Raw genomic sequence first — 19583 nt, 5'->3', positions numbered from 1 at the left:
GTCCTTATTAGCAGGTGGCCTTGTAGAAATAACTTGAAGGCCTCGATTGCATGCATCACTGCCAGCATTTCCTTTTGGTTTATGTGCATGCATAGCTCTTTGTGACCATAGTCCTTGAATGCATCTTCCCTCCATGTGCACTCCCCATCCATGGTCTGAAGCGTCTGTTGTAATGGTTTGGCTGGCTGTTTGCTGAAGGGCAAACCCCTGTTTGACTGACTTGCTTGAGCCCACCACAGAAATTCCCTTTGAAGGCATGGGATGAGTGGTATCAACGTTTCCAAGCTGTGACTGTGCCGAGACCATAAACTCCTTAGGTACCATTGTAGTTTCCTCATATGTAGCCTTGCTTGAGGAATCAGAAGCATGCAAGAAGCCATGTAACCCAGGGCCTGCAGGATTTTCCTTGCAGTCAGCTGAGTTTGTCTTGACAGGTTTTTGAAGTAATCCAGTAGTTGATTTTGTTTTTCTTGTGAGGAAAGCCATTTGGGTGGTTGTCTAGATCTGCACCCAGAAAAGTTATTCTTTGGGATGGTACAAGTCTTGACTTGTGAATGTTGACTGTATATGGCATATTTCAAGTGTTTTACCAAAATTTGTTGGCTGTCAGCTTGTACAAGGCAGTCGTCCAGATACTGGTACATTTGCATCCCCTGAAGTCTGCAGTATGCAATTACTGATGCCAGGCATTTCGTGAATACTCTGGGCGCAGTAGATAAGGCAAAGGGCAATGCTGAGAATTGATGATGCTCTGAACCTGCAAGAAATCTGAGGTGTCTTCTGCAGCTTTGATAGGGACATGCAGGTATGCCTCCTTGAGGTCCAGAGTTACCAGCCAAGACCCCTTGCCCAGCATGGGAAGGAGTTGCTGTAGTCAGCATTTTGAATTTTGGCACAATGAGATAAGTATTTAGTGCGGACAAGTCAAGAATAGGCCTCCATTGCTTTTTTTTCTTGGAACAAGGAAGAGTCTGGAATAAAATCCTTGGTCTTGTTCCGAGAGGAACCTTTTCTATTGCTTTCATTTTCATTAAGTTGGAGATTTGTTTCAAAGCCTTTGCCCTTTGATTTGGTGGCAGGCCTGGCATGCCTTTTCTTTTTGGTAATGTGTGGAGATGGAACCTGTATCCTTATTTGTAGTGTCCATTTGTCCCTTGTAATGTGCCAATTTTCTGAAAAGGAAAGCTTTCCGCCCAAAGGTGCTTCCAATTGAGCCCTGATTGGCGGTGTCAAAGTCAAGTCATTGAGTCTGTCCTTGTGCAGCAGTTGTAGGCCCTGCACTACCTCTCTGGTTGGGAGGCTGCCATTGACGTCCTCTGTAGGAGCCTCTAGCTTGCCCTCTACCTCTGGCATGCCTGTTCTTGCCTCTCTGAAATCTGTCTGGTAAGGACCAGTTCTTGGAAGGCCAATTTCTGCTGAAACTTGGTGGTTGGACTTGCATAAAATCATTGACTTTGTACAGATTTTGCCTTTTCTTCAAATTTCTTTAAGACCTCCTGAGCAGTGGAGCCAAATAACTTTTGCTTTTCCAGTGGAGCATCCAAAAGCTTTGCTTTAACATGGTCTGGCAGGGATTGTTCCTTCAGCCAAGCATGCCTACATATGACTGCACCTGTCATAGCTGACCTACATGAAGCTTCCAATGCATCATAACCACACTGCAAGAAATGGTTGCTAACCTGTTGAGAGTTATGTACCAGATCCTGAAGTGATTTGCGATCTAGGGGTTCAGGTGAAGACAGTTTCTTATGCAATTCATCTAACAAATACTCTTGGTACTGTATCATATGAAATTGACAGTTTAAAGCACTCAGAAAGGGTAGCAGAATTATACACTTTTTTACCCCATCGCTCTAAAGCCCTGGACACCCTTTCAGAGGGGAGTGGATTTTTAGTAGTGACAGCTGCAACCCTTTAGGGCCCTGGGAAATAGTTTCTGGATCAGCAGAGTGGGCCTTGTAAAGGAAAAGATGCGATTCAGGGACCCTGTAGTACCCATCAGGTTTGGCAGGGGCTGGAGGGAAGAGTGTCAGGGGTTGTGCTACATCAATGACATTCAAAACAGGGGAAACAGCCAAAGGTCTATGCTGAGGCAAATGCAAAAAGGTCCTTAATCTCTTCCTGGAATCAGAGAATTCCTGGCCCTGCCATTGGAAATGCTCCATCAGTGTGCAGAGTTTCCCCAAAAGACAGATCAGGAGGGGAGGCCGAAGGGATAGATTCCTCTGCATCAGAATCCTCGTAGGCCAAAAAAAAAGTCTCCTCCTGGTAGTCCGAGAGAGCAGAGCCATCAGAGGCCTCATCTGAGGAGAGGGGATCAGAGGGCTCAACCCTGGGCTTTGTCCGGATGAGGTTGGGAGCCCCTGTCCGGATGAGGTTGGGAGCCCCTAATTAGTGAAATAAGGCCCTCTGCTAGACTAAGGATCTGAGAACCTGTAGTGGGTCCCTGAGGGATAACCCTGGGAGGCATAGATTGCGAGTTTAGCAGCTTTAGCCCTAAAAAATGCCTTAATAGACATGGATGCACGAGGCCCGGCTGCACCACGTGCTGGTGTAGTTTTGTCTAAGGGAATGGTGTCTGAAGGTTCCTGGACACCAGATTCCAATGGAGATTCAACAACCGATACAATAGTGGCCTCTGGGGCAGAGGTTGTCAGTTGTACCGTTTCAGTGGACGAAGTACCAAGGACTGTTTCAGCAGAGAGACACTCGCGGTAGGCCTGGCCGTGGTTTCAGCCAAAACCACGGACCATGCGTCTGTCCTTGTACTTCCGTTTCTTTATTAAAATGTGAAGTAAGCAAAACTAGCCCCAAAAAATTCCTCTGCAAACTGACAGACGTCTTAGTGTCGGTTGAAGGAAGCACAGGCGGAACAGGCTGATACTGCCTACCTTGCCTAGGCCCAGACCACGACGTAACAGTGGAAATCCTTATGAGGTATTTGTTTCCCACAAGTTAAACAATTTTATCTGACATCGGCTGAGGCAAGAGAGAGTCCCCAATGGGGTACTTAGCTTTTGAAGTCTTCGGTTTAGCTGAATTACAGGAGCTGGCCGACCGGCACTTGCGAACTGCTTCTGCTTAGAGCACCACGTGTAAGAAAGTCTGGGGAAGATGGTGTCAGCTGATGCTTTTATACCCCAGGCGCTCTGACATCAGGGAAAGGGTGACAGCCGACGCCAGACCCAGACTTTGGAATCCGGCCGACCGAAGAGCTGCCCGAGGCAGGACAACCCATATGTGAGGACTGCAGATGCATCCTTGAAATACATCCAAATCTGTCGACGCCAGTAGGGGGACTCCGTATAACCTTCCTTCCCAGCAATTTTGCTTTCTGTAGAAATCTGGGTATTAGTGGGAAGAGTGGACATGCATAAAGGAGACCAGGGGGCCAAGTGTAAAAGCACATCTCTCGGGGGATGACTGGGAGGTGGTATCAGGGCAAAGTAGCTTCTGCATTTTGAATTGATGTGGCTGGCAAAAGACTGCAGCAAGGCCACATCAACTCTGCAACCTGTTGATTGAGAGAGACCACTCGTGAGGGAGTAATATTGCTCTGCTTAGCTTGTCAACTAGGACATTGGATTTCCCCAGGATGTGCGTTGCTAACAGAAAACACTGGGACGACAGCCCATTTCCAAACCCAGAGGGCTTCTCGACAAAGGGGGTAAGACTTGGTTCCTCCCTGCTTGTTAAAGTACCGATATGCAATAGTCCCTAGAGAGTCCTGAAAGCAATGCCAGAAGTACTGCTCTCAGCTCTAGAACATTGATGCACAGATGTGATTCTTGATCTGTCCATGTGCCTTGGGTAGTCTTTTCCCTGAAAATGGCCCCCCAAAATCAAGGAAGCGACTGTGGTCACAGTGGCTACGGGGGGGGGGGTGCGAGAGGAGAACAAAGGGTCTCCCTACTATAACATGGAGATGTAAACCACCAAAGGAGTCTCCTGCAAGAATCTGCAATAAGAATGCGGTGCATTGGTAGTTTAAGACCAGAGTGAAAAGAAGCCATTGAAGGATTTGCATATGCATCCTTGCAAGTGGTATAGCCAGTACTTTCAATACCTCCGCTACTGTAGCTTTGACACCAGTGAGCCGATGTTTTGGCAAAGGGAGACTCTATAGAGAGAGTGGTGGTTGAGGTATCCAACTCTGCTGCTATAAAAACAGTATGCAGAGATGGCGATAAGGCAGACTTTGAAGTTGATCGTAATGCCCAATTGATGGCAGTGTCAGTGTATTGTGTTGCCTGCGTCAATTGATGCTTGGTGGTAGCAGTGAGGAGCCAACTGATGCTTGGTGGTAGTGGTGAGGAGCCTGGTGGTAGCAGTGAGAAGCCAATTGTCTAAGTATGGAAATACCTGGAATCCTAGACACTTCAGGTGAGCTGTGACCACTGCCATGCATTTGGTGAACTCTGGGGGGCTGAAGTGAGACCAAAGAGCAGGGCTTGAAACTGGTAATGATTGGTTCCCAGCCAGAAGTGCAGATTATCTCTGGAGCGTCTGTCCATCTTTGTGATACACGTCCTTTAGATCTATGGTGCACATCCAATTGCCTTTCCCTAAAAAGGGAAGAAATGGACTTAAGTTACCATCGGAACTGTTCTTTACAAACTTTAGTCTGTTGTGGTCCAAGATAAGTCTCCAGTCCCCAGTTTTCTTTGGTACCAAAAAGAATCTTTAGTAAGTTCTGAATTGGTCTGCTGGGACTGGTTGGATGACCATTTTCTAGCAATCTGTGGACCTCTACGATTGCTTGTTCCCAGAGATTGGGTGGAACATTTGGGATTTTCTTTGATGGGAATGGGAAGGGTAGAGAACGGTATGAAATATCCTCTGGAAATGATGCTTTGTATCCAAGTTTCAGATGCAATACTTATCCAGTTCTGGGTACAAAGATAAGCGACTCCCGACTGCCTCCAAAGCCGAACAGTTGGGCCCCCTTTCAGGAGCGCTGGTAGGACTGACCAGAGAACAGACTCCAGTCACCCCGGTGCTGCGGACCACCTCTGCCATGGGGGTGGAGTCTGTTATAACCCCCCTCTGCCTCTAGAGGGGGTTTCGCCACGTCATGAAAGGCTGCTTGAGTTTCAGAACCACCCCCCCCCCCAGAGCCTTTGGGGTAGGGCCGAGTAGGAGTGGAAAAGCAGACCGGCAGATAGTCTTGCCTTCCTGTTCACACCTGGTTAAAGTTTCCTTTACTTTGGGCCCAAACAGTCATGAGCCATCAAATGGGGGTATTAAAAGACTTTAAGGGTTCTGCAAATGAAGAGACATCCAGGCTAGTCTGAAGAGCAATGCCCCAACTAGTGGCACTACTCGAACAGCTGCATAGGATATGAGAAGCCTGGAGGAGTTCACTACAGAGTTAAGGGTAGCAAGCTGGGCTTTTGTTGGCCACTCCTGCAGCTACTGTACCCTGGAGACATCTCCTAGCTCTTTCAGATCTCTGTAGTCTTGTAAAATGGGTCAAGTAGTTGAGTGATTGCAGAGAAAAAGTTGAACTAAACATGTGCTTCCCATATCTATCCATAACCCTAGAATCTGTTAGGGGGATGGATAAAAGAGGATGTCTTAGATACTTCTTTTGGTGGCTGCAGCCACCACCATGGCATCCACAGGCACTCCTTTTGTCAATAGGTTTGACTGGGGCAGATGTGAATTTATTGGGTCTACGAGGGACAGGTTCCATGGCCTCTGGCGACTCCCATGCCTTACGAGAGATCAGATCCATGAGCTCGTCATAAGGCAGAGACACCCAAGAAGTGGAAGGTTGAGACCCAAAAGCCTTAAAGAGCAGACTCATCCTTAGTAGGGGTCTTGGACTGCCAGTCGCCCCTCTAAGGATCTCTAGTATCTCTGCAAGAGATACTCAGAGGGACTTGAGGAGACCCTTCTGATTCATCTAAGTCTGTCAGATGTCAGACTCCTGTGGGGAGTCCAAGTGCCTCCTCTTGCAGTCTTTCTGGGCACCTCAGTGGGGGGTCTGGGGAGGTCTCTGAAGAGCAGGGAACACCCTGTGGGGGTACTTGAGGCTCAGGGTCTCTACACTTAGAGGTCAGTAGATGCAGAAGTAGACAGGAGTAGGAGGGGAGAGGGAAAGATGAACTGATGCTGATCTCAGAGCCATGCTTCCTTCAATGCTGAGGAAAGGAGTGGACAGACCCGAGTGCCATCTGATCCTCCTGCACCAAAACCCTGGGATCAGAGCCTGAGGTAGGAGCAGAGCTCCTCTGAGCTGAAGCCCCGAGAGGGACAGTCTGCAGACAAGTCTGAGAGACTATCCTCCCCGGACCAGACTGGAGAGAGTCTGCTCCTAGAGCCCTCGGTTGGCGCAGAGGACAGAGTAGATGGAGCAGATAACCCCGGAGTGGATATCTGCTCAAAGGGTCTGACTTCCCTCGGCTCAGAGAGTCCAGTACAGCCTGGAGGAGTAGACAAGTTTGGTTCCATGGTCTTTGGCAGACAAGCTGGTCGGGGCAGACAATCTGGCAAGTTCTGGTGCCTGTAAAAGCTCCTGCACTAGCAGATTCATGTCCAAATCGGAAAGGCTGACTGAAGACCTAGCTGAGAGCACTGAAGGTGCTGACTGGGGCAGAGGTGAAGGAACTTAGAGACCGGCTCCAATACTGAGAGCTGGCTCCAAAACAAAGGTACACTCTGCTCCGATGACCATGGAACCGATGACCCTCCTGAAAGTTTAGCCTTTTTGGATACCTTATCTGAAGACTTTGATTTTGACGGTTAGACATACTAGCACCTTCATGGCTATTCAAAACCTCTGAAAAAGAAAGCTGTAACAATCTTGTCTAAGTTTCCGTCTATAAGTTTCCTCCTTCTCTAAGAGTACTTTTCAAAAGGAGTGACGAATGCTACAGGTGTCTTGGAAGTGCTTGGCCCCAAAGCAGTAGACACTGAATGTCCAGTGATGGACACTTTCTGCCCACAATCTGGGCATTTAAAACCTGATTTGGGATGGGATTTCTCCCTATCCTCTTGACAGAGGATAACAGTAAATAGATTCACAAACAACCAAGCCCAACCCAGGCACTATCTACAATATATGTATATTATTTTTATTTTACATTTGTTGACCGGGATAGTCAGACTGGAACAAAGTCCATTTACAGCAGAGGCCTGGGGAAATGAGCTCCAAACAAAGAAAAAACAATTGAAATAAAACAGATATACAAACTGATACAAGTTATAAAATAGAACTGCAGATACAAGAGCAGAATGCAGATAGAGTACAGACTAAAAATAGTACAATTACATAAGTAGGATACATTTCATAAGGTTACATAGGTTCACACTGAATAGACATTTATATAGGATAGAAATTACCCTTGGTATAGACAGGAGAAATTAACATAATAGACAAGCAAATAGCATAAATGTTGGTTTAGCCAGGCTCGTCAGTGGCATAGCCAGTTTAATACCATACGTTTAATTGTGGCTTTAAACTGGCATGTGGAGGAGAGCAAGGTCATGGCAGCTGGAAGTATGTTCCAGGTTCTACACACGCGTGCGCACGCACACACGTGCACACATGAGTGCACGCACACACTACAAATATGGGACTAAGTTCCACATAAAAAATACCCAACTACTAAAGGGCTTAATAGTAGGAAAAGGGGCTAAAGGCCCACAAACTAAAAAGCCAACAAGTCCCCAATTTAAAACAAATTTAATCTAAGCTGTCAACTATCTAAAACATAATGGAACTAACTAATGCACTACATAAATATATGAAAAAGGAAAAAGTACAGTTTTGTACCTACCATAAATGTAGATGTCCGATAGATATGCATCTGCAGTCATAACATATGGGTTGTCCTGCCTCAGGCAGCCCTTCAGTCGGCCGGATTCCAAAGTCTGGGTCTGGCCTCAGCTGATGTCGCACTTTCCCCAACGTCAGAGCTTCTGGGGTATAAAGGCATCAGCAGACGCCATTTTCCTCAGTGTTTCTTGCCCCAGATGCCAGGTGCCCTCAAGGAAGGCTAAATTTGGAGAATATCCATATCCACACACCATAATAGATTCCCCCAGCTAGCTGAAAGAGGGGCAAGCACCCTAGGAATACCACATAGGGGAAGGGGGGTGGGTAATCCTGACTGCAGATGCATACCCATCGGACATCTACATTTATGGTAGGTACAAAACTGTACTATGTCCTTCAAGGATGCCTCTGCAGTCATAACATATAGGTAGAATACCATAGCCAAACTGGGGGAGGAGGTACTAAGGTAAGGATGGTGTAGTTAAGATCCCCTGTAAAACTGCAGTTGCAAAACCTGCTCGGGATCTGGAGTATAAAGGTAGATTGTAATGCTTGGCAAATGTATGCACGGAGCTCCAAGTAGCAGCTTCTAAAATGTCCTTTGTAGCCACCCCTCGTAGGAAAGCTGTAGTGGTGGCTGTGGCCTTTGTGGAATGAGGCCTGATATTTTCAGGAGCTGTCTTTCCATGAAAAGAGTAGCAGAAATGAATGCAATTTCCTATCCATTTTGAAATTGTCCGTTTGGAAATTGCTTTTCCTTGCACTCCAGTTGCATACGCTACAAAAAGTTGGTCAGTTTTCTGCTGGTTTTAGTTCTGTCCAGATAGTGGAGTTGTCGGTGTACATCCAAGGTGTGCAATAGTCTTCCCCCTTGTTCTGTGGGTTAGGGAAGAAAGCAGGCAAATTAATAGCTTGGTTCAAGGATACCCTGGATACCACCTTTGGCATGAAAGTAGGATTGGTTCCGAGAGACTCTATCCTGGTGAAAAATAAGGAAAGGCTGCACTGCCATTAATGCCTGTAACTGATGCTCTTCTTGCTGAAGTGATTGCCAGAAGGAAAGCAGTTTTCCAAGATAGAAACCAAGTCTGCTGATGCTGCTGGTTCAAAAGGGGGCAGTGTTGCACAAAATTGGTCCCATGCAGGCAGAGGGGGTCTCCTTGGAGGTTTTACATTTTTGATCCCTCTTAAAAATTGTTGGAGGGTGAGGGTGAGAAGATAGGAGGATCCATATTGTACTCTGCTGAAATTGCTGAAGCATGAATCTTAATGGAAGATTAGGACAGGCCATTGTGGAAGAGTTCTGCTAAGTATTCTAGGATGTGCGCTAGGTTTGCCAGTGTGACATCTGTACCCTTTGATGTGCTCCAAATGAGGAATCTCTTCCATTTTGCTGAGTATGTCTATCATGGAGGCTCGCAGACCCTCCACAAGGATGTCCTTGACCCTCTGAGATAAGACAGTTTGGTTTTTCCAGGCAGTTAGCTGCAGTGTTTTCAAGTTTGGATGCAGGGTCTTGAAGTTGTTCTGCATTAGAAGAGGCAATAGGGGTAGAGGCCATGAGTTCGCCCGAGACATGCTTCTCAGTAGCGGATACCAGTGCTGCCCTGGCCAGTCTGGAGCTATTAGTATCACCTTTGGCTGTTCCTCCCTGATCTTCAGTAGAACTTTGTACAGCAATGGGAGAGGTGGGAATGCATACACTGTTAGGGCATTCCAGCTGAAAGAGAGTCCACCCTCCAGGACTGTGGGTGGTATATCCTTGAGCAGAATTTCTTCAGTTGCTGACTGAATGGGGAGGCAAACAGGTCCATCTCTGGCATTCCCCATTTGTTTATGAGTTTGAAAATGTCTGGATGCAGCATCCATTCGTGAGCATCCGTGGTAGTTCTGCTTAAGCTGTCTGCAAGCGAATTCTTTTCCTGGTACGAATTTGGCCTGCAGCTGGATGTTGAGATTCAGGCCTAGGTTCCACAGGTCCATTGCCATCCAGCATAAAGGGTAGGAATGTGTGCCTCCCTGTTTATGTACCACATGAGACTGGTATTCTGTCCTTAGCAGATGTCCTTGGAGGAATAGTTTGAATGCCTCGATTGCTTGCTTCACTGCCAGCATCTCCTTTAGGCTTATGTGCAAGTTTAGCTGGTAGAGACCATAGGCCTTGGATACACTTTTCCTCCATGTGTTCTCCATCCTAGGTCCGAGGCGTCCGTGGTGATGGTCTGCCTTGGTTGTGGTTTGTTGAAAAGCAACCCTCTGTTGGACTGGCAGGCCTGAGCCCACCACAAGAATTCCTTTTTCAGGCATGGAATGATTGGTATCATGGTTTCTAGACTGTGCCTGTGTTGAGACCATACATTCCTTCGGTACCATTGTATATGCAGTCTGGCATGCGGGATCAAGATTATGCAGGATGCCATGTAACCCAGGGCCTGCAGGACTTTCCTTGCAGTAAGCTGAGCTAGTCTTGTCAGAGCTATGAAGTAGTCTGGGAGTTGCTTTTTTTTCTTCTGTGAGAAAAGCCATCTGAGTTAGTGTCCAGATCCGCTCCCAAAAAGGTTATCCTTTGGGATGGCACTAGTCTTGACTTCTGGATGTTGACTGTATATCCCAAGGCCTGTAACAGGTGTATGACATAGGCCAAATCCTTTATTAGTTTTGTCTTGTTGTCCGCTTGTATTAGGCAGTCGTCCAGGTATGGGTAGATTTGAATTCCCTGAAGCCTGCAATGTGCAATTACTGATGCCAGGCATTTCGTGAATACTCTGGACGTAGTAGATAAGCCAAATAGCAATGCTGAGAATTGATAATGCTCTGATCCTGCAAGAAATCTGAGGTGTCTTCTGCAATCTGGTCGTATAGGGACGTGCAGGTATGCCTCCTTGAGATCTAGTCACCAGCCAAGACTCCTTGCCCAACATGGGAAGAAGTTGCTGTAGGGTCAGCATTTTGAATTTTGGCACAATGAGATGTGTTTAGTGCGGACAAGTCGAGAATAGGCCTCCATTGGTTTTTCTTGGTACAAGGAATAGTCTGGAGTAAAATCCTTGGCCTTGTTCCATAGATGGTACCCTTTCTATCGCTTTCATCCGAAGTAAATTGTTGATTTGTCTTAAAGCTTCTGGTTTGGTGGAAGGTTTGGCATTCCGCTCCTTTTTGGTAAAGAGTGGAAGTGAAACCTGTATCCTTTATTGTTTGCAATGTCCATGTGTCTTTTGTAATGCAATGCCAGTTTTTCAAGAATAAAGCCAGCTTTCTGCCCAAGGGTGCTTCCAGTTGTTCCCTGGTAGGCGGAATCAGAGTCAAGTCATTGTCTGTCCTGTGGAAGTGGTTGTAGCTGCAGATGTGGTAGTACTCCTCTGGTTGGCAGGCTGCCATTGACTACCCCTGTAGGCACCCTTTGATTGACCTGCCTCTTGGGCGTCTATTCCTGCCCCTCTGTGCTCTGGAGGTGTCTGGAAAGGGCCAATTCTTTGAAGGCTAGTTTCTACTGAAACTCAGAGGTTGAACTTGCAGAAAATCCTTTACTGTTTGCACAGATTTTGCTTTTTCTTCCACTTTTAGAATCTCCCGTGCAGGGGAGCCAAATAAACTTTGTTTCTCCATTGGTGCATCTAGTAGTTTAGCCTCGACATGGTCTGGCAAGGATTGCTCTTTTAGCCAGGCATGCCTCCGAATTACTGCCCAGTCATAGCTGATCTAAATGAAGCCTCCAGTGCATCAGACACATTTTAAGAAATGATTACTGACCTGCGGAGTTGTGTACCAAATCCTGAAGGGACTTGCGGTCTAAAGGTTCAGGAGAAGAAAGTTTTATTCAGCTGATCTAACAAATATTCCTGGTACTGTATCATATGGAATTGACAGTTTAATGCCCTGGCAGAAAGAGTAGCAGATGTATAAACCTTTTTACCCCATCTTGCTAATGCTCTTGACTCTTTCAGAGGATAGGGGGTTTTTGGCAGTGGCAGCTGCAACACCTTTTGGGCCCTGAGAAATAGTTTCTGGGTCTGCAGCATGGGCTTATACAAGTAGAAGTGAGAATCCGGGACCCTGTAATATCAGTCAGGTTTGGCAGGGGCCGGGGGAAGAGAATCAGGGGCAGAACTGACATTATACGCATCAACTACAGTTAGCACAGGTGGTATGGCTAAAGGCCTAAGCTGTGGCAAATGTAAAGTGTCCTTAATCTTTCTAGAATCAGAAAACTCCTGACCCTGCCATTGAAAGTGTTCCCTCACTGAGTGTAGTCTCCCCAAAGTAAAATTCTTCAGGAGGGGAGGCAGAAGGAATAGAGTTTTCTGCATCTGAATCCTCATAAGGTGAATATGGCCCTTCCTGATGGTCTGATAAATCGGATCCATCCGCGGAATAAGAGGAGAGAGGTTCAGGGGGTTCAGTCCTAGGCCTTTTTTCGGGAGGAGGGTGGGAGGCCCTGTCTGGGTGAGGTTGGGAACCCCTAATCAAAGATAAGGCCCTCAGCAAGGCTGAGAATCTGAGAACTTGAGGAAGGTCTGAGAAGTAGATTTGGCAGGTAAAGCTTTTGAAATTTTGGCAGCTTTAGCCCTGGAGAAGGCCTTAATAGACAGAAGCAGGGGCCTAGCTGCCCCACGTACAGGAGTAGAAATGTCCAATGGAATGGTGTCGGACAATTCTTGTGCGCTTGCTTCTTCGGTAGGGATTTCTGTAGCAGACTCAGCCGGGGCCGCTCTGGCCTCTTGTCGGAGGTATGTTTTCGGCAGAAGTAAGAACCGAGGACTGTTTCAGCCGAAACAGACACTTGCGGTAGGCCTAACCGTGGTTTCAGCCGAAACTGCAGGCTGCGAGTGTCAGTCCTTTTCCTTGCGTTTTTTGGCCAAATGCGTAGTCGGAGTCTCAGACGGCATTTTATATGCAAAAGCGGATCCAAAAAAACTCTTCTGCAAACTCCGACCAAGAGTCAGTCTGTTGGAGGCACAGGCTAAACAAGCTGATACGTCGTGGTCTGGGCCTAAGCAAGGAAGGCAGTAAGGATGGAAATCCTTATGAGGTACGTTTCCCACAAGTTAAACAATTATTTACTTTGACATCGGCTGAGGCAAGAAAGAGTCCCCAACGGGGTACTTAGCTTTTTTAGAAGTCTTCGGTAGCTGAAATCTCTGGATCTGACCGACCGGCACTTGCGAACAGCTTCTGCTTCAGGCACCGCGCAGCAAGAAAGACTGGGGAAAATGGTGTCAGCTGATGCCTTTATACCCCAGAAGCTCTGATGTCGGGGAAAGTGTGACATCAGCAGAGGCCAGACCCAGACTTTGGAATCCGGCCGACCAAAGGGCTGCCTGAGGCAGGACAACCCATATGTTATGACTGCAGATGCATCCTTGAAGGACATCTTGCTGTTAATTCAGTTTCTAAAATGGTCCGAGCTATCTGGATCACAGAGCTCTCTTGCTGTGGCAAACTAGGTCTCAGGTAATTCTAGCAGTGCATGGTGGGATAAGGGGCTGGTCTTGAGCTACTGGCAAACCTTGAGCTTGCTATCGGCCATGTCGGAGCAGAGGATCGGCTCCAACCTATCAGTGAGAATAAAAATAGGTGAGATTAACTTCACATCTAAAATTTTAGATTCATGGTCATGGAAATGTGAAAGTCCACAAAAAAAAAGTAGTTTTGTACCTACCATAAATGTAGATGTTCGAAGATCCACATTGCTGCAGTCCTAACACTTGGGTAGTCCGATGTCCCAGTCGGCCCGAATACCAAAGTATATGGCTGACGGTCAAGGCGCATTAGTCTGACGTCAGGACATCAGGGTACAAATGCGCATGACCGACGTCATATCCTCAGTCTTTTCTTGCCCCAGATGTCAGAAGACCCTAAAAAGATAAGGCTAAAACCAAAAAACACCACACTCCTGCACCAAATATATATACAATATATACAAATTTACAAGAGTATAACCTCACCCACACAACCCCTAAACACAGAGGGGAAGGAGGGTAGATTGGACTGCAGCAATGTGGATCTTGAACATCTACATTTATGGTAGGTACAAACTGTACTATGTTCTTCATACCACATTGCTGCAGTCCTAACACTGGGTAGAATCCCAAAGCAGAGGTAAGGAGGCTGGCAAATCATAAGGAAGCAGGAGCTGACAACATGCCCTGCAAAATAGCCGTGGCAAAACCAGCCCTAGATTTAGAGTAGAGAGGAAGGTGGTAATGCTTAGAGAAAGTATGCACTGAACTCCAAGTAGCTGCCTCCAAAATATCCTTAGTTGCCACCCCTTAGAAATGCTGTTGAAGTGGCAGTAGCCCTAGTGGAATGAGGCCTAATCCCAGCTGGAATCTCCTTGCCATGATGGGAACAAAATGCAATGCAAAACCCAATCCACTTAGAAATAGTTTGTTTTGACACAGGCTTGCCCTGAGAACTCAAAGCAAAAGAAACAAACTGCTGAGACTGCCTAAAATCCTTAGTCCTGCTTAAATAATAACGCAACTGCCTGTGTACATCTAAAGTGTGCAAAATCTTTTCCCCCTTATTTTGGGGATCTGCATAAAAGGTAGGCAAATGAATAGTTTGGTTTAAAGCCACACTAGAAACCACTTTAGGCATAAAGGAAGGATTAGTCCGTAAAGATACCCTATCCTTATGAAAAATCAGGAAAGGCTCAACTGCCATAAGGGCCTGCAATTCAGACACCCTTCTTGCAATGTAATGGCTAACAAAAAAAGCAGTCTTCCATGACAAATATTTCAATTCAGCAGTAGCTGCAGGCTCAAAAGGTTGTAAAGTGAGTTTCTCCAACACAAAATTGAGGTCCCAAGCAGGAGTAAGAGCTCTACGTGGGGGTCTTATATTCTTTGCCCCTTTAAGAAATTGCTTGAACAAAGGATGAGAAAACAATGGTGGGTCACAATCAGTGAGCTGAAATTGCTGCAGCATGAATCTTAATGGAAGAGAAAGACAAACCTTTGTCCAATAACTCAGTAAGATATTGAAGAGCCACACTCAAATTTGGCTCAGAAACATCCAAATCCTTTGCTGCACACCAAAATAAAAATCTCTTCCATTTTCCTGCGTACACTTTCCTTGTACTAGGTCTTCTGGCTTCCATAATCACATTCAAAACTTGAGGAAGCCGAGACCTGCTATGGTTCAAAACAGAATATGCCAAGCTGTTAGATGGAGAGTGAAGCTTGACATTGAGCAGATGCCCGTCCTTCTGAGACAATAGGTGTGGAATCAAAGGTAAGGGCCATGGAGGCTTCCTTACCAGACTCCTCAGCAATGGGTACCAGTGCTGCCGAGGCCAATCTGGAGCTATTAAAATCATCCTTGGCTTGTCTGACCTTTAGAAGTACCTTTGGGAGGAGAGGCAGAGGTGGAAAGGCATACACATGAAGATTTTTCCAACTGAAAGAAAGAGCATCCACTTTCCAGGCTGTGTGATGAAACCTTTCGCAAAACTTTGGCAGCTGGTGGTTTAGTGGAGAAGCGAACAGATCTATGTCTGGAGTTCCCCATGACACTGTCAATGTCTGAAATACATGAAGATCCAGTTTCCACTCGTGGGGATCCAGGATTTGCCTGCTTAAGACATCTGCTAAGGAGTTCTGTGCTCCTGGCAGAAACCTTGCTTGAAGATTCAGCTGCAAGCTCAACGCAGTCTCCCATAAAATCATTGCTTGCCTGCATAGAGGATAAGAATGTGTTCCCCCTTGTTTGTTGATGTACCACATGACAGTTGTGTTGTCTGTTAGAATCAACACCTGCCCTGGAAGTAAATCCTTGAAAGCCAGTAATGCAAACTGGACTGCTAACATCTCCTTCATGTTGATATGTAGATGCTGCAGTCTGGCAGGCCACTTGTCTTGTATCCACTTTCTAACGACAGATGCCTCAGACACAGCTTGGGGAGCTCATCTGAATGGAATCTGACTCTCCTCTGGCCGGGTCAGAGAGTCCCTTGTTTAGGTGACATTCCTGAGCCCACCACAAAAATTCCTTTTGAATGCAAGGTATTATTTGAATGACAGTGTCCAAATCCTGGCAGTGCTGTGTCCATACATTTTTGAGATACCATTGTAGCTTCCTCATATGCAGTTTGGCATTGGGAAGTACCAGAATACAAGATGCCATGAACCCTAAGGCTTGAAGGACTGTCCTTGCAGTCAGCCTGGACTGATGAGATAGTTGATGGAAGTAAAGAGAAAGATTCTTTTGTTTGTCCGGGGTTAAAAGGCCATCTGTTGCTGTATTCAGTCTCACACCCAGAAAGCACATGTCTTGAGGGTACTAGACTGGACTTTATTTCGTTCACAGAATACCCTAGGCATCTTAGCACTGCTATCACATTCCAAATGCTGAAGAAGCACGTCCCTTCCTTGAGCCAGAATCAGGCAATCGTCCAAATAAGGATAGATTTGTATTCCTTTTAGCCTGAAGAAAGCTATCACTGGAGCCAGAACCTTTGTGAATACTCTGGGCGCAGTAGATAAGCCAAAGGGCAATGCAGAGAACTGATGAGAATTCCCAGCTCTAAAACGCAGATATTTCCTGCAAATTAGTCTGATAGGAACATGAAGGTAAGCTTCCTTGAGATCCAAAGTTACCATCCAGTGATCTTTGCCCAGCAGAGGTAAAAGCTGTTGTAACGTCAACATTTTGAACTTGGGAATGTCCAGATAAGTGTTGATAGACAGATCCAAAATTGGTCTCCAAGTGTTCCCCTTTTTTGGTACTAGGAACAGGCGAGAATAAAATCCTAGGCCCCTTTCTGGAGCAACAGAGAAATTTGCTTGTGGGCCTCTTTCCTTTGTTGAGGAGGAATGTCTGGCATGCCTTTGAAAGGAGGCAAGGTATGGAAATAAAACCTGTAACCGTGGTGAATGATATCCAATACCCATCTGTCTTGGGTAATTAAACTCCAGTTTTCTTTGAAAAGTGCCAACCTTCCTCCCAAAGGTGCTGCCAGATGAGAAGATTCTGGCAGCTGAAAAGGCAGGTCATTGTGTCTGTTTACGAAAGGACTGACCCCTGCCCTCACCAGAAGACTGAGCAGGTGAACTCCCTGTTCTAGGCCTAAAAGAACCTTGAGCTCTGCCTCTACCACGTCTAGACCTACCCCTAGACTGGGAATCATAAGCAGGATATGTCCACCCCTTGGTAGGCCAATTTCTACTAAACTTCGGAGGCTGAACCTGCAAAAAATCTTTAACAGTCTGCATAGACTTAGCCTTGTCTTCCATTTTCTTTAGAACTGCTTCCACAGGCGAACCAAACACATCAGATTGTAAAGGAGCATCTAAAACTTTTAGTTATGTACTCACCATAACTTCAGATGTTTGGGATCCATCTCGCCTACATTCTGAATGATGGGTTCGGAGCCGATCCCTCGGCTCCGACTCGGCACGCTTATGCCAAAGAGCGAAGTCTCTTATTGGCTGAGCTTACTATATCCCAGGATGCACCACCATCAGTCCCCCAGATCTAGTTTGTCCGCATACACGCACACATGCATACCCTGCTTATATAACATCGTCAGATGAAACAAGATAAAAACAGTGGAACTCAAAACCGTTCTATCTCTTCTGATCTGCAAGGCAGGGGAAGGAGGGTATCAGGAATGTAGGTGATGGATCCCAAACATCTGAAGTTATGGTGAGTACATAACTAAAAGATGTTATGTGATCCTATCTCGCCTACATTCTGAATGATGGGACAGCGTCCTAGCACCTGAATCCTGGGTGGCTCACTGGAAAACACTCCTGAGTACCGTGGAACCAAATGAAGCTCGTCCTTTAGATGCCACATCCAATTTGTAGTGGGAAATGAAAGTGTGCGGGTTGGACCAAGTAGCCGCAGCACAAATTTCCGAAATAGCGAGCTTGGAATGAAAAGCTATAGAAGTAGCCATAGCTCTGGTAGAATGAGCTTTGATAGATGATGCAAGTTGCTTATTTGAAGAATAGGCCTGAGTTATGCAATCTCTGATCCATTTTGAGATTGTAGCTTTTGTGATGGTTTGGCCCAATTTATTATCTGAGAAGGACACAAACAACTGGTCTGACTTACGAAGTTGCCGAGTCCTGTCTAAATAGAAGCGTAATTGCCTGTGAACATCCAATTTATGGAGAGTGTATTCTGCTTCATTAGAGAATTTTGGAAAGAAAACTGGTAGTTCTAGAGATTGTTGAAGACAGAAACTAGAGCAGACCTTCGGGACAAAGGATGGATTAGGCCTAAGAGATACTCTATCTTTGTGGAAAATCAGATATGGTGGTTTAATAGACAGGGCTTGAAGCTCTGAGACTCTTCTTGCAAGTAATAGCCACTAAGAATGCCGTTTTCCATGACAGATATTTTAATTCGCATGTAGCAGCCGGTTCAAAAGGGGGATGTTAATGCCGCACTAAATCAAGATCCCACGGAGGTGCAGGATGAAAAACTGGTGGTCTTAACAGACTCGCACCTTTAATGAATGTTTTGCATAGCCTGCTGCTCATCAAAGGAGGATCCGTGGATTCATGGAATTTAGAGATAGCAGCTAGTTGAACTTTAATAGTTGAGACAGAAGATCCCTGATTAAATAGGGATGTTAAGAATTTCAAAACCTCTGGGACGGAGCAGTGATAGGGTCTAAGCCCTTGAGTTGAGCCCAGATAGCAAACCTCTTCCACTTACTGAGGTACAATTTGTTACTGGTGCGTTTATGGGCCCAAGACAAAATGTGAACAACTTCCGGGTCTAGTGTGTGTCTTCTAACTAAGGTCGGAAGTGGAGGAGCCAAGCTGTCAATTTCAGAGATTGAAGGGACTGATGCCAATGTCCCGACTGATGGATTAGCAAATCCGGGATCAGGTCTAAGGTCCACGGATCGTCCACTGCATGCTTTTTCAGGTAAGGAAACCATATCTGACGAGGCCAGTATGGGGCAATCAGAATCATTGAAGACCTTAGCTGAGAAGCTTTTGAATGACTTTGGGAAGGAGTGGAATTGGAGGAAAGCATAAAGCAACCCTGTTGGCCAGGGTTGTGCTAGAGCATCCATGGCGGTACTTCCTGATGTGGAATCAAGGAGAAGAACCTTTGGCACTTGGTGTTTTGTGGAGTCGCAAATAGGTCGCAGCACGGCGCCCCCCATCTCTTGAAAACCTGGGCTGCTACTGTGCGGTTTAGAGACCATTCGTGAGGAGAGAATTGTCCTGCTTAATTTGTCCGCCAATACATTTGACTTTCCCGGGATGTGGGTAGCTACCAAGAAGCGGTTGGTAGCTACAGCCCATTCCCACACTCTCATGGCCTCTCTGCAAAGGGGATACGATCTGGTCCCTCCTTGTTTGTTCAGATACCAAACCACCGACATGTTGTCTGTGTGGATGGCGATGATGCCCTGAGGAAGGAACTTGTGTAAGGCCTGTAGGGACAGAAGTACAGCCCTCATCTCCAACACGTTGATGTGGAGAAGAGCTTCGTCCGGAAGCCAGGAGCCCTGAACTAGCCTGCCCAGACAATGCCCCCACCCTATCTGGGAGGCATCTGTCGTCAGGGTAACCACTGGAGGGAGAACAAAGGGTTTTCCTGATCCAAGTTGGATGTCTGAAGCCACCAGCGCAGGTCCCTTTGCATGTTTCCGTAATCATGATGTGATGCTTGAGGGAAGATCTTGAAAGGACCATTGAGTTAAGAGCCACTGAAGAATCCTCATGTGTAACCTTGCTAGAGGAACTAAAAGTACCGTGGCAGACATTGAGCCTAGAACCTGTAGGACCATCCTGGCTGGGGCTTTGGATCTCGAGATCAGAGCTTGAAC

The 19583-nt window shown here is 46.4% G+C and overlaps 1 protein-coding gene across 1 annotated transcript in view; it reads right to left on the bottom strand.

Moving 5' to 3' along the window:
• Positions 1 to 19583, bottom strand: part of LSM14B (LSM family member 14B) — a gene marked incomplete in the record, with an annotated part of 815052 nt that overhangs the window by 729734 nt on the left and 65735 nt on the right.

Source organism: Protopterus annectens, chromosome 12.part0, assembly GCF_019279795.1.
Source record: "Protopterus annectens isolate FY-2018-M chromosome 12.part0, PAN1.0, whole genome shotgun sequence".
In the NCBI taxonomy this organism is placed as follows: Eukaryota; Metazoa; Chordata; order Ceratodontiformes; family Protopteridae; genus Protopterus; species Protopterus annectens.
This window is presented reverse-complemented; position numbering and strand designations above follow the sequence as displayed.